Source organism: Diabrotica virgifera, chromosome 3 (assembly GCF_917563875.1).
Source record: "Diabrotica virgifera virgifera chromosome 3, PGI_DIABVI_V3a".
In the NCBI taxonomy this organism is placed as follows: domain Eukaryota; kingdom Metazoa; phylum Arthropoda; class Insecta; order Coleoptera; family Chrysomelidae; genus Diabrotica; species Diabrotica virgifera.
This window is the reverse complement of record NC_065445.1, coordinates 67,935,482-67,949,286: the sequence shown is the minus strand read 5'-3', so window position 1 is coordinate 67,949,286 and position 13,805 is coordinate 67,935,482.

Below are 13,805 nucleotides of genomic sequence, written 5' to 3'. Positions count from 1 at the left end.
GTCTGAATGGTAAACAGGTCCATTGGTAATGACCTTCTTGCGTTACAAAGACGTCCGTATCGGTCTGTAATTTTTAATGGAATAGCCCAAAATGCTGAATTTATATCCAGAGTTGTAAAATAATTACAATTTATTGTTTTTTTTTTATTAAGTCTTCTATGAGCGGAAATGGTTGTGATTGAGGTATAATTATTTTATTTAAATCTCTGAAGTCTATGAATAATCTACTTTTTTTCCTTCGTCCCTTTTAAAAGCTAATGTAACAGGTGCCGCAAACGGACTGTAAGATTCCTCAATAAATTCATGTTTTAAAAGTTGTGAGATTTGATTTTCTATTTCTATCTTGTCTTGAACTGAACATCTATATGATCTTTTATAGCAATATTTTTCAACTTGCAAATCTATACAGGCTTCATATTTCTTCACTTTGCCAGTGTCATATTTATTTTTAGCAAAAATTTCAATGTAACTATCCAATAATATGTTTATCTGTTCTCTTTGATCAGTATTTAAGTGTTCTGTATCTATATTAAATTTTTTTGTATCTATACCTTCATTAAAATTTACTGCATATTCTTTTTCTTCTATATTTATTTCCATATTTTCAGTTTGTTTATCTTCAAACATATTTTTAATACTTATTTTGAAATTATCTGTATTTTGTATTTGGATATTTAAATTCTCATCATGAGTCAACCCAAATTTTTGTACTGAATCTAATCCTAGCATTAGATCATACTCAAAGTTTTCATGTTCAAAGATAAATGAATTTATTTTCTTCTTTTTATGTAATAACTCTGCATCCAGCATAATCAATCCTTTAGTTTTACCTCCTCCACTTATTGTTTTTATTGTGTCATAACAATAATTACGTTTCATATTCGTTACCTGAACTAATTTTGAATTTATTAATGTTATTCGTGAACCAGGATCATATAGCCCCTTGGCTTCTAATTTATCATTTAACATCACTGAAATCTCAATTAGTGGAGGGAATTTTAGTTTTTTGAATCTTCATTACTGAGTTGAACTTCTAATATTGAATTAGAATTTACGTTTTTATCATCTGTCATTTCTTTTTCATAGTTGTTATACCAGCAAACATTCTCTGTATGAAATCTATTTAATTTTCATTTCTTCTCACAAATTCTACACGATTTTTTTTCAGTTCGTTTTATTTCTTGGTTATTGTATTTATTTCCAGTGCTTAAGTTTTTCTTTTTGTAGTTGTTTCTTGTTAAATTTTCTAGCCCTCTTATGCAGTTAAATAAGTCATTTGCATCTTTTTTAAGACTTTCTCTGTCTATTCTATCCGTTATGTAGTTTGGTAGACCGGTGGCAATCAAATAAATCAGGGTGGGTATACCTATGGATTTGTTTATTTCCAGCAACAGTCTCTCTTTTTTTAGAGCATATTCTAACATTGATCCTTGTATATGCTTAAAATTCATAGCGTACCTTATTGGTGACCAGCCTTTATCAGCCAATGTTTCACTTAAACTTTTTTTCCATACAGACCAATCAGAATCTATAGTATGTTTGATAATCATTGAAGTGTACCAATCTACATAAGTATATTCTAATAGTAATTTTAGAATTTCTATTTTTTGTATATCTGTATCTATTTCTAATTGTGTACATTCACTTTCAAAGTTATTTAACTATTGTTTAACATTTGTTATATTTCTTGAAAACTTCTCTATTGAAAATTCTTTTACTAATCTCATCTTATTTTTTTGTTTCTTTGTCAATGTTGGTTCTGTCGATAATAACTCATGATTTTGTTCAAATTTTTCAAGTAAAAACGCATCAAATTGTATGTTGTCATTATCTAAATATGTTGATTTCATTTCCTTGGTTAATGTTATCCAAACTTGTCTCTTGTCGTGTCTTTTCTGTAGGGATTTTTTTATTTTACCAAATATTTCATGTTTTAATATTTCTTTGTGTAGATGCACTGATTGATACTCTATAGGAAGAATAAAAGTTTGGTTTGGTTTTCTGTATCCGTAATGGAGGTTAGGGCATAAATATTTGTCTTGTTATCATCTGGTTTAGCTTTCATAATAAATTCAAATCGTAATTTCTCCATTGTGTAGGTATACAATTTTAATTCTCGCACATCTATACGTGTACAATAAATATATTATACACGGCTCACTAAAATAATTAGTTACGCCCCTGTACTACTGATTACTTAAAATTCAAGTAGTATTTATGTAACCTTTCTGGAAACTCCAGGTTATTGTTGAGACTCGCATTTGAACCCCTCGCCGGGGCAGATCGTCAAAAGCTTCCTAACGAGAATCATCTCTAATCTATCGACGCTCCCGCTATTCGTAAAAAGGCCGCATTTTACCGGCTTTTTTTTTGCTATCGTTTTATACCGCTCAGATAATTCAATCTGCTCAGTATTATCGACGATGATTTATTTAGCGTATTAGTGAGTGCCTTACAAATGAACCAAATGGATTATGGAATTCAATCAGAGCTCTGATGTGACACGTCATCAAGGAATAAAACTGTAAGTACTCTACATGTATGTGAACATAACTTATTAGTCGTGATACTGTATGCATTTTGAACCATATACCTCTCGTAGCAAATATTCTTTGTGCCATTTATGCAGATAATACTTTAAATTACATATGAAAAATCGTTATCTACTCTTAACCAGCTTACCTATGGGAATATACTCTATAACCGTACAATAAGTATAGGTTACTATTGTTAAGGATACTTTACGTATTGCCTAAACATTTCTGTTCCATCGAGCCGTATCATATTAATTATTTATTAATTAAATCCTCAAGGTCCTTCGTATTTGCATATTTTGATAATCTCTATTCTGAGAATAACGGTTTTTCATTTATAGTGTCTTTCTGTTGCATTTGGAAATTTCCAAGCCACGCCGCCCCGGCACAAAAATAAAATATTCCTCTCTTTCTGCACTCAAATTCTCAGTATTTAACCCAGCACGTCTCTACAATAGCTGGTAGGTTGTTAAGCCCGGTCTACACGTGCAATTTCAGAAACTACTTGCTTTGTTCAAATAAAGGAGTCGTTTTGTTTGTATGAAAAAATATTTGCATATATTACATTATTTTATTTTCGTAAATATATTTTTCTGTTTATAGTATACAAAAAGTGTACTCATTTCTTGGCTGATAGTACGGGTGTTATAATTTTAACATTGTTTGTTCAACCTTTTGATTTAAATTAAATTTATAATTTTGAATCCGATTAAGCCTGGTTCACAGGTTACAAAAATTATTAAAAATAATTTTGTTTTCTTGCATAAATTGTAAGTTTTTGCTACATTTAGCTTCGCTTAAGCTCATTTTACACTTCTAGAAAACTATAGAAAATAAATAATTGTTTTTTCCTTCAATTTAATTAATTTAAATACTTGTTAAGGGTGTCTCACACTTGCTGAAAAATACCCATTTTGGAAAATTGCATATATTTTGAAATTTTATAGTTTTGCATTTCATATACTAATCTGCGCTCATACAGGGTGATACTATTAAGCCAATCTCACACTATTAAACGTGTAATATATAATATATTGTACATATTCTCTCATTTTCGCATCGATTTATAGGTTTAGACATTTGCAAATAATCTATCTAATCTCACATTCTCGCAACATGGCTGACCGATCAAAATATAACCGACAGAGGCTCACCGCAAAACTTGATATAACCAAGTTGGCTGATTCGGTTCCCACAACTCTTAATTCTCTAAACAAATATAAAATTCGTGAAATAATTTCACAACTCAAACATTCTTACGGACTTTTCCGCGATGCTCAAAATGTGCTGGAGACGATCCCCGAGGAACCTACCCCCTCTACTGATTCCTCTGTGGTTTTTGATAAATATTTGGATACAATTTCTCTATTGGAAGAAAGGTTAGAGGTCATTGAAAGTTCTAATGTGACTGCTACCCCCTCCCCCCAATTTGACCCTAATTCTTCTCTAACCTCACAGTCTATGGCTAGGCAACGAACAGTAAACCTCCCTCGTATTCAGTTAAAACCATTTAGTGGCTTAGTTACTGAATACAATTCATTCATTGAGACCTTTGATACAATAATAGGATCTGATACTACATTAAGTGATCTGGAAAAACTCATTTACCTCAAAAGTTTTCTAACTTCCGAGCCTTTGACGCTTCTCGAGCATATCCCACTCACAGGTGACAATTACAAAATAGCCCGGGATAACCTGACACAAAGGTACGCCAACTCTAAATCGCTTATCAAAACTCTCATCTCTCAAATTCTTGATGCGCCTCCTATTTCTGGAAACGCAAATCACTCACAATTAAGAAATTTTCATACGGTCATGTCAAATAATTTCAAGGCCCTATTGAACTTGAATAGGCCCCCTTCAGATCTCTTGCATTTACTTCTCATACATATCGCTACTCAGAAACTCGACGCACCTACCATTAGGGCTCTTGAGTTCCAATCCGGTGGTAGCCAAGCTACCCCTGATTTTGTCCATTTTCTAGGGGAAATCGAGACACGCGTTGTTCATCTTGAGAATATTCAATCTCAATCAAAACCAAAATCGACTACTACTTCCAGACACTCTTTACACCTAGCCTCAGACACTTCTACCAGTAACCTTTCGCCTCGCTTAGGTCCTAAGAAATGTTCCTATTGCAACGACTCTCACTCGATCTACTCTTGTCCTCAGTTCAAGCAGTTGAATTCTAAAGAACGTTTTAGTTTTGTCAAACAAAATAAATTTTGTATTAATTGTCTTGGGTCTCACATGCTCGATCAGTGTAAATCCAAATTCTCTTGCATAGTTTGTAAATCTCGTCATCACACGTTGCTCCATTTCGACAAAACGGGTCATAGTAACCCTTCCGCGGCTGTTGGCCAACACAACTCAAATAATCATAATAAAACCGCTATCTCAAATAACTCCCATACACAGGGTAATTCACAACAGGGGCCCTCACATGTTAGAGCTCCTGAAACGGAAGTTAATCTTCAAAATTCGACTCCACATTCAATGGCTCTATCTGCAGCCTCGCTTGATAATCATTTGGTGTTATTAAGCACACTCCAGGTCTATCTTGTCGCTCCTAGCGGCAAGAGGGTCTTCGCAAAGGCACTTTTAGACTCGGCCTCACAGGTTTCATTTATTAGTGCTGACCTCGTAAAGGAACTGTCACTCACCACTAGAGATGGAAAATTACGGATCAATGGAATTAACTCCACCTCATCCTCGTCTCAATCTATTGTAGATACAACAATTTTCGCTGTCGCTAACGACGTTCCTTTTGACATCTCGTGCTCTGTACTCCCAAAGATAACAAATCCGCTTCCTCAAATTTCTATTTCGGCGAGCAAACTAAACATACCCTCAGAGATACCATTAGGTGATCCGATGTTCCATGTAACATCCCCAATTGGTATCCTGCTCGGTGCAGACCTGTATAACGATATCATTCAACCTGAAATAATTCGTTTGGGAAAAGGTCTTCCCGTTCTTCAACGCACTCTACTCGGGTACACGATATCAGGGTCAGTTCCAGACTTTGCTCTTAAGTCGAAAAATACTAAAAAGGCTTTGGAATTTTATTCAAACTCTCTCGTTACTTGTTGTTCTCATAACACTCCTTCCGCCGTAAATGAGCCGGTAGTGTCCAACGAGGAACTATCCGATCATTTACAAAAATTCTGGGAGCTGGAAGAAGCCGCTCCTCAGAACACCGATCTCATTAATGATCACCCCGCTGAAATTAATTTTGTAAAACATGTTAATGTTCTCCCCAATGGACGATATGAGTCCACACTCAATCTCAAACTCCCTATCGAAGATATAGACATGGGAAATTCGTTTCTCTCGGCAAAAAGACGTTTTCTCAGTCTCGAGAAACGTTTTCAACTCAACCCTGATTTATTGGAAAAATATCAGGACATTATATCGGAATATCTCAATAACGGACAAATAATTCAAGTGCCGTTAAAAATGCTAAATGACTCAGGTAAACCTAATTACTTTCTCCCTCACTTTCCCGTTTTCAAATCCAACTCTACTACTTCCACTCGTATAGTTTTCGATCCAAACAATAAATCGTCTACGGGAATCTCCCTCAGTGACGTCATAGACAAAGGTTATGTCGTCCAACATGAACTTTTTGACATTCTCGCTAAGTTTCGTCAGTTTAAATTCGCACTAGTAGGCGACATCAAGGCTATGTTCCTACAAATCGCCATTTGTCCCACTGAAACATTTCTGTTAAATTTTCTCTTTAGGGACAATATTCAGCAGCCTTTACGGTGCTATCAATTTCAAAGATTACCCTTCGGGCTCCCAAGTAGCCCATTTATCGCTCAAAGAGTTATCAAGCACATCGCTGACAACAACAAACATACCCACGAACTTGCTACTAGTGTTCTGCAAGAATCTATCTATATGGATGACCTGATCAGCGGTGCTGACAGTCTTCATGAATTAAGTTGTCTTTTCGAACAATTAACTTCTTTGCTAGAAACCCATGGTTTCCTCCTCCACAAGTGGAACTGCAGTTCTTCAGAATTTCTGTCTCAACACAATTTAAATCCCGTCTCTGAAGTCAGTCTTAACTTCACGGGATCTGATAAAGTCTTAGGCATATTCTGGGATTCAGAACGCGACCACTTTTCGTTTAAAACTCCTATCTTCAAATTGGCTAATGTTGTTACTAAACGTACTATTCTCTCCTACATTGCTACTTTGTATGACCCGCTAGGATGGTTATCCCCTGTCCTTGTGAACGCTAAGCTCTTGATACAGGAAATATGGTCCCAGAAATTGGACTGGGATCAACCCATTGACTCACCCATCATTATGAAAAATTGGCAAAACCTCTTATCGACATTCAAAACTATAGAAGAGGTCAAGGTACCTCGATGCTTACTTTTACAAAAGAAAGTTGTTGATGTTCAATTAATTATTTTCACCGACGCATCGGAAAAAATATACAGCACTTGTGTGTATCTCAAAGCGACATACTCAGACTTTTCTGTATCGTCGCGGCTTATCGCTTCTAAAAACAAAATTTCTCCGCTAAAAAATAAACTCACCATCCCCAAATTGGAACTTTGTGGAATAGTGTTGGGAGTCACTCTGGCTCATAGACTTTTTCACATCTTCAAGAAAAATTTGAGTATATCTTCATCTCATCTCTTTGCTGACTCTACAATTGCCTTGTCTTGGATACTTTCTAAAAAACACATTTGGAACATTTTTGTACAAAACAGAATTCAAAAGGTCAATTCCTTGTTGGAAACTTTTCCTTGTGATTTCCATTTCGTCAGAAGTCACGAAAACATCGCTGACCCCGCTTCCAGAGGGATAAATGTCTTTGATAATCCCCAGACCACCGAAGACTGGTTATGCGGACCTAGCTTTATTAGAGACAATCCCATCGATTTTTCTCTTCATCAAATTCCTCATTTTCAGGATGATCTTCCTGAATTAAGGAAGTTAGTTGTCTCAAACATAGCAACAAATCACGAACTCAACGACACCTTTGAAAATCTATTCGCTAAATCTTCTTCTTTTCGTAAAATTCAAAGAATTGTCGCTTATCTTTTTAGATTCATCAGTAATATTAAAAAGAAAATAAATAACTCTCCACGAGATACGGATATATTGACGCCACCCGAAATGGAGATCGCTGATCACGCGATCATCAGGTATATCCAAAGTATCTACTTTAAAAAAGAGATTCTTGAATTGAAAAATGCTAAACTCGTGACCAATAAAGCCATTCGTAAACTCAACCCCTTCCTACAACATAATGATGGGCTGATTCGTGTGGGAGGACGTCTCCGACACGCCCCCATATCGTATAATCAAAAACACCCCATTCTACTTCCTTCTAAATGTCGAGTTGTAGAACTAATCTTGACTCAAGCTCATCATAAGTTATTACATTCAGGCGCGCAAACAGTACTTTCGTATGTCAAAATGAAGTACTGGCCAATTGACGGATTAAGACAGATTAAACGCTTAATTCGTAAGTGTGTAAACTGTTTCCGATTCATGACACCCAATTCTGTTCAACAGATGGCAGATATGCATCCCGATCGTGTACTCCCCACTAGACCCTTCCAAGTCGTCTCAGTGGACTATGGGGGGTTCTTCTTAATTAAGTCCTCACATTTGAGGAAGGCACCGCTTTACAAAGCATACGTAGCCTATTTCATTTGCATGAGCACTAAATGTGTTCATATCGAACTCGTCACAGGATTAAGCGCAGAAGCCTATATTCTTACTCTGAAAAGGTTTATTGCCAGAAGATCCACGCCCAGTATTATTTGGAGCGACAATGCCACAAATTTCCATGGGGCAAAAAATGAAATGCGCGAATTCTATGATTTTTTCTTAAATCAAAATAATTCGGAACAGATTAAGGAATTCTGTACTCAAAACTCCATAACTTTCAAGATGGGTGTTCCCCGCAACCCCCATCAATTCGGCCTCCATGAGGTAGGAATAAAGAGTGTGAAGTATCACCTCTATCGAATTATAGGAAATTCCCACTTCACCTTTGAAGTGTTTAACACAGTATTATGCCAAATCGAGGCTATTCTAAATTCGAGACCCATCACTAGGATGTCGTCTGACGCCAATGACTTCGCTTTCCTATCTCCAGCTCACTTCTTAGTTCAAAGAAGTTTAACCGCGCCCCCTGAACCAAGTGTTTCAGAGATACCTGAAAATAGGTTGAATCTTTTTCAGCGTATTAGTAAAATTCAACAGCAATTTTGGAAATTGTGGAAAAAAGACTATCTTTGCCTCCTGCAGCAAAGAAATAAATGGACCGACCCTACTGACCCTGTCAAGATCGGGGATTTGGTTCTGTTGAAGGAGGATGGTACTCCTCCACTCTTATGGCCAACTGCCAGGGTAATAGATGTATTGCCTGGTAAGGATGGTCTAGTTCGTACTGTCAAGATTCACACTACTCACGGTGATTTTCTTCGTGGTATTACGAAAATCGCTGTGATTCCCCTGGAAGATTAAAATCTATCCCTAGGGGGAAAACTTATCGTTTTCCTCCATTTTATCGTTGTTACCCCTTGTGTATATAAACTCTAATTTCTTCAAACATTTCTTATCGTTGTGCACATCTTTGCCAATCCCCTCTCTTCGAGGTGATATAGGCCATCTCTCTCGCCTGTCGCCCCCGGCAATATGTACAATAAATATATTATACACGGCTCACTAAAATAATTAGTTACGCCCCTGTACTACTGATTACTTAAAATTCAAGTAGTATTTATGTAACCTTTCTGGAAACTCCAGGTTATTGTTGAGACTCGCATTTGAACCCCTCGCCGGGGCAGATCGTCAAAAGCTTCCTAACGAGAATCATCTCTAATCTATCGACGCTCCCGCTATTCGTAAAAAGGCCGCATTTTACCGGCTTTTTTTTTGCTATCGTTTTATACCGCTCAGATAATTCAATCTGCTCAGTATTATCGACGATGATTTATTTAGCGTATTAGTGAGTGCCTTACAAATGAACCAAATGGATTATGGAATTCAATCAGAGCTCTGATGTGACACGTCATCAAGGAATAAAACTGTAAGTACTCTACATGTATGTGAACATAACTTATTAGTCGTGATACTGTATGCATTTTGAACCATATACCTCTCGTAGCAAATATTCTTTGTGCCATTTATGCAGATAATACTTTAAATTACATATGAAAAATCGTTATCTACTCTTAACCAGCTTACCTATGGGAATATACTCTATAACCGTACAATAAGTATAGGTTACTATTGTTAAGGATACTTTACGTATTGCCTAAACAATACGAATTGTCGATTTATAAGATTTTGGATTTTCCTCAAAGCAAAACACAATGTGATTCTCGCCTAAAAACAAAGTTTATTTAATTTTCACATAACTAATATCAACTGATAAAATACTAACCTAAAAACAAAGAATCGACAAATAAATGTTCATGCTTTAGAATTATTATAAAAACTTAAATCGTCTGTTGAACTTCTAAAAACTTTTAAAATTAAAGCTAATTCATTTATATGAAAATAATGACAAATTGCCAATGTCATTGTCACCACAAAGCTTACATAATATGATTTTTTTTATCTCTTATACAGTATGCCTGGGTAACTTGGGACCTATAAAACTTTTTTATTATCAATTTTACGAGGAAAAATTATTCTTTATAAAATACTCTGCATCGGATAGAATCTAAGATGAAACATGAGATATCAAGTTTTATTAATTTTATACAAGGTATGTCAAAAAATATGAATTTCACTCAAGAGCCTTTAGTACAAGAGCCACTCAAGAGTACCTTTAAATTTCACAATATAGAAAATTGTTATTATAAAAAGTTGTTCAGAATTAAAACCTATTTTTTAATTTGCAATTACATCCTTCTAGTTAAAATATTGTGACATATAAAGGTACTTTACCCTGAACGAAATTAATATTTTTTGACATACCTCGTATAAAATTGATAAAATTTTATATGGTATGATTGCATCTTAGATTTTAGATCATGCAAAGCTTTTTATAAAGAATAATTTTTTTTCGTAAAATTAATAATAAAATAGTTATTATAATTATTGTAATAAAATGATGTTAGGTATCCGTAATTTAAGAAAAAATTACAATTTTTTTTAATTAAAAGGATGTAGTTGCATATTAAAACATAATTTTTAATTCCAAAGAACTTTTCATAATAACAATTTTCGTTATTGTGAAATATAAAGGTACTTTACTCTTGAGCGAAATTCATATTTTTCGACATGCTGTGTATTAAATTCCTAAAATTTAGTATCTGATGGTTGAATATTAGAATTGACTACGTAGAGAATTTTATGTAGTATAACTTTTTTTCGTAAAATTGATAATAAAAAAGGTTCCCGTATGGTTAAAAGTTACGCAGACATACTTAGCTCATAAGAGCTCAAACATTTTTTTTGAATTTTCAAATTGTAATGTCATATTCGAATTCAGCATAATAAAAAAAAATAGGAACATTTTTCATCAAAGTAAAACGATGCATTCACCGATATTTTTAAAATTATTTATACACAACAACTATTATTGTTTAAACAATTAATAAACAATTAGCGGCTAAATCTGTAAGTAGAACTTTTAACTTTAATTTTATAAACATAGTTTTTCCATAGGTTTTAGAAATATATAAGCTTGTTTGATTTTTCCGAAACAATGCAAGTTTTCGATCTACATTGACTCCCCTAACATGTTTGAAGACTCGAATTGTTTATTATTATTTATAGAAATATTTTTCTTCATTATCTATATGCAGATTTGTCTATTTGTTCATATATTTGTTTATATACAGGTGTTAACAGAACGCAGAAGGATGCTATGTAGTCCCTATTTTGATTGTTTTCCAAAAACAGAGTTTCTAAAGTTTCAACTTTTTGTTTACGAGTAAAATCTGTCAATAACGGCCACTAAACAATGAAAAAACTATTGGCCGTTATAAAAAGGTGGCCGGTGTTGTCAGGTTTTACAGTCCACAAATACATAAAAGATATTTGGAACTAAAACTACTTTAGCAAGCAATTTCGTAAGTCCTAGATTTTCACCCAGCGTCACCGGAAGTCGATATTTGAACTCTTCGTGTACCATTGCGTCAATTGTTATACGATTTCACTAATTTTGAGTTATTTTTGCCTAACTTAAGGACATAACTTTTTAACCGGAAATGACATCAAAACCAGAACCAGAAAATTTTCCTCGTCGGTTTTTCCCAACAAAATCTTTAATTTTCAACTAAAATTTTAGGAGAGTAATTATTTATCAATAATTAAATATCTTGGTGACACAAATATTTTTTGTAGTAGATTATATTTCCTGAATCCGGCGACAATCTATAACAAATATTTTAGCAACAATTAAATTGTTAGTTAAAAATTTACGGTCGCAATAGTAACCAGAATAATTATGATATACCAGAATAACTATGATTTTCGTATAAAAAAAGGCACCACACCTATCTAACGTACTCTACAGAATTGAAATTGGACTATTTGAGCAGCCAGTTGGTTCAAAAATGAAAATTTTAAAGTTGGTCGCCTATGTTCACTAATAGGCCTAGATCCCGCGTACAAAAAAAAAGTTTATTAATAGCAAGCTGAAAATTTGTTAATAGCTTAACAGTGTCTAGTCGGACAAACTTTGATGCACGGGAATACTGGAACAGGGGAAGTTTTAATTGTGAAACAGGTTACAGGTTTCGAAGGCAAGACTACGAAAACGCCCCATGTATTTTGTCGGACACAACTTCCAATTGATTTGTTAAACTTTCATTAAACTCTCATGCAAAAATCAGACTGCTAGTTATCACCAACATAATTCCTGTCATTTGACATGTTCTACGTGTCGGACTTATATCTGTCCGAAAATGCCCAATATATCTGTCGGGTAAAAATGTTTTCATATATTATATAAAGTTTGCTATTAAATAAACTTAAAAACAACCTGCTAGTTTTCACAATCATAAACTTGTCACGATGATACATTCCACAATTAAAACTTTCCCTGTTCCAGTGTTCCCATAAATGAAAGTTTGTCCGAATAGACACCATTAACAAATTTTCAGGTTTATAAAAAACATCAGATCCAACAAAACAGAACAAAGAGCCATACACTCCATAGAACCTGAAAAATGGGAAAAACACTATAAAACACTGTTAGTAGAAGAAAGACCGGAATTCAAAAACATAGAACAACATGAAGTCCTGATTCAAGGGGAGCCCTCAACAATTAACATCGAAGACACTAAAAAAGCTGTATCACTGCTGAAAAATGGACGTGCTCTTGGTCCAAAGGGGATATATACAGAGTTAATAAAAAATGGAACCAACAAACTATTCGGGATACTAACAAAACCTTTCAATAGGCACTTGCATGGAGAACCAGTGCCACAAAGTTGGAAAGAAGGATGGATTACATCTATCCATAAGAAAGAAAATAAGGAAGATTGAAATAACTATCGGGGTATAACTGTTACGAGCACGCTTAGCAGATTATATGGAAGAATTATAAAAGAACACATATGCGAAGAATACCGTCATTTTGAATCGGAAGAACAAAACGGATTCAGAGCAGGACGATCCACAATAGATAGTATTTTCTGCTTATCCCAAATACTCGAGAAAAGAACACTGAGATCTCGAGAAGTGCATTTACTTTTAGTCGGTTTAACAAAAGTATATGACACCGTGACTGTTGCGAAGTTGTGGGAAGTATTGGAGAAACCCAGTATCAGCGTTACACTAATCGACGCTATTAAAGAGCTATATAAGAACACAATAGCAAAAGTTTAAATAGGAATAGAGGTGTCTAATGGTTTTCAGGTAACAAAAGGACTGAAGCAAGGTTGTTGTTTATCTCCCATACTGTTCAACATATATATATATATATATATATATATATATATATATATATATATGAAAGGAAACGGCGATTGCATTTTATTTCACTTCGACCACCACCGATATTCTACACGACGTGTTTCGAGCTCATGTCAAGCTCTCGTCAGGAACATCTAGGTGGATGGTCGAGGTGTAAGAAAATGCTTTTGGCCTTTCTGGTAATAATAAAATAACCAGACTTCAGTACACTTGGTACGACATCTATATTAATTAAACGAAAATATTTCTCTGGTATACAGAAGAAATCTTTTCCGTAGCGGACGCGAAAATGTAACTGAGAAAAAGTGTACTGAAGTCTGGTTATTTTATTATTACCAGAAAGGCCAAAAGCATTTT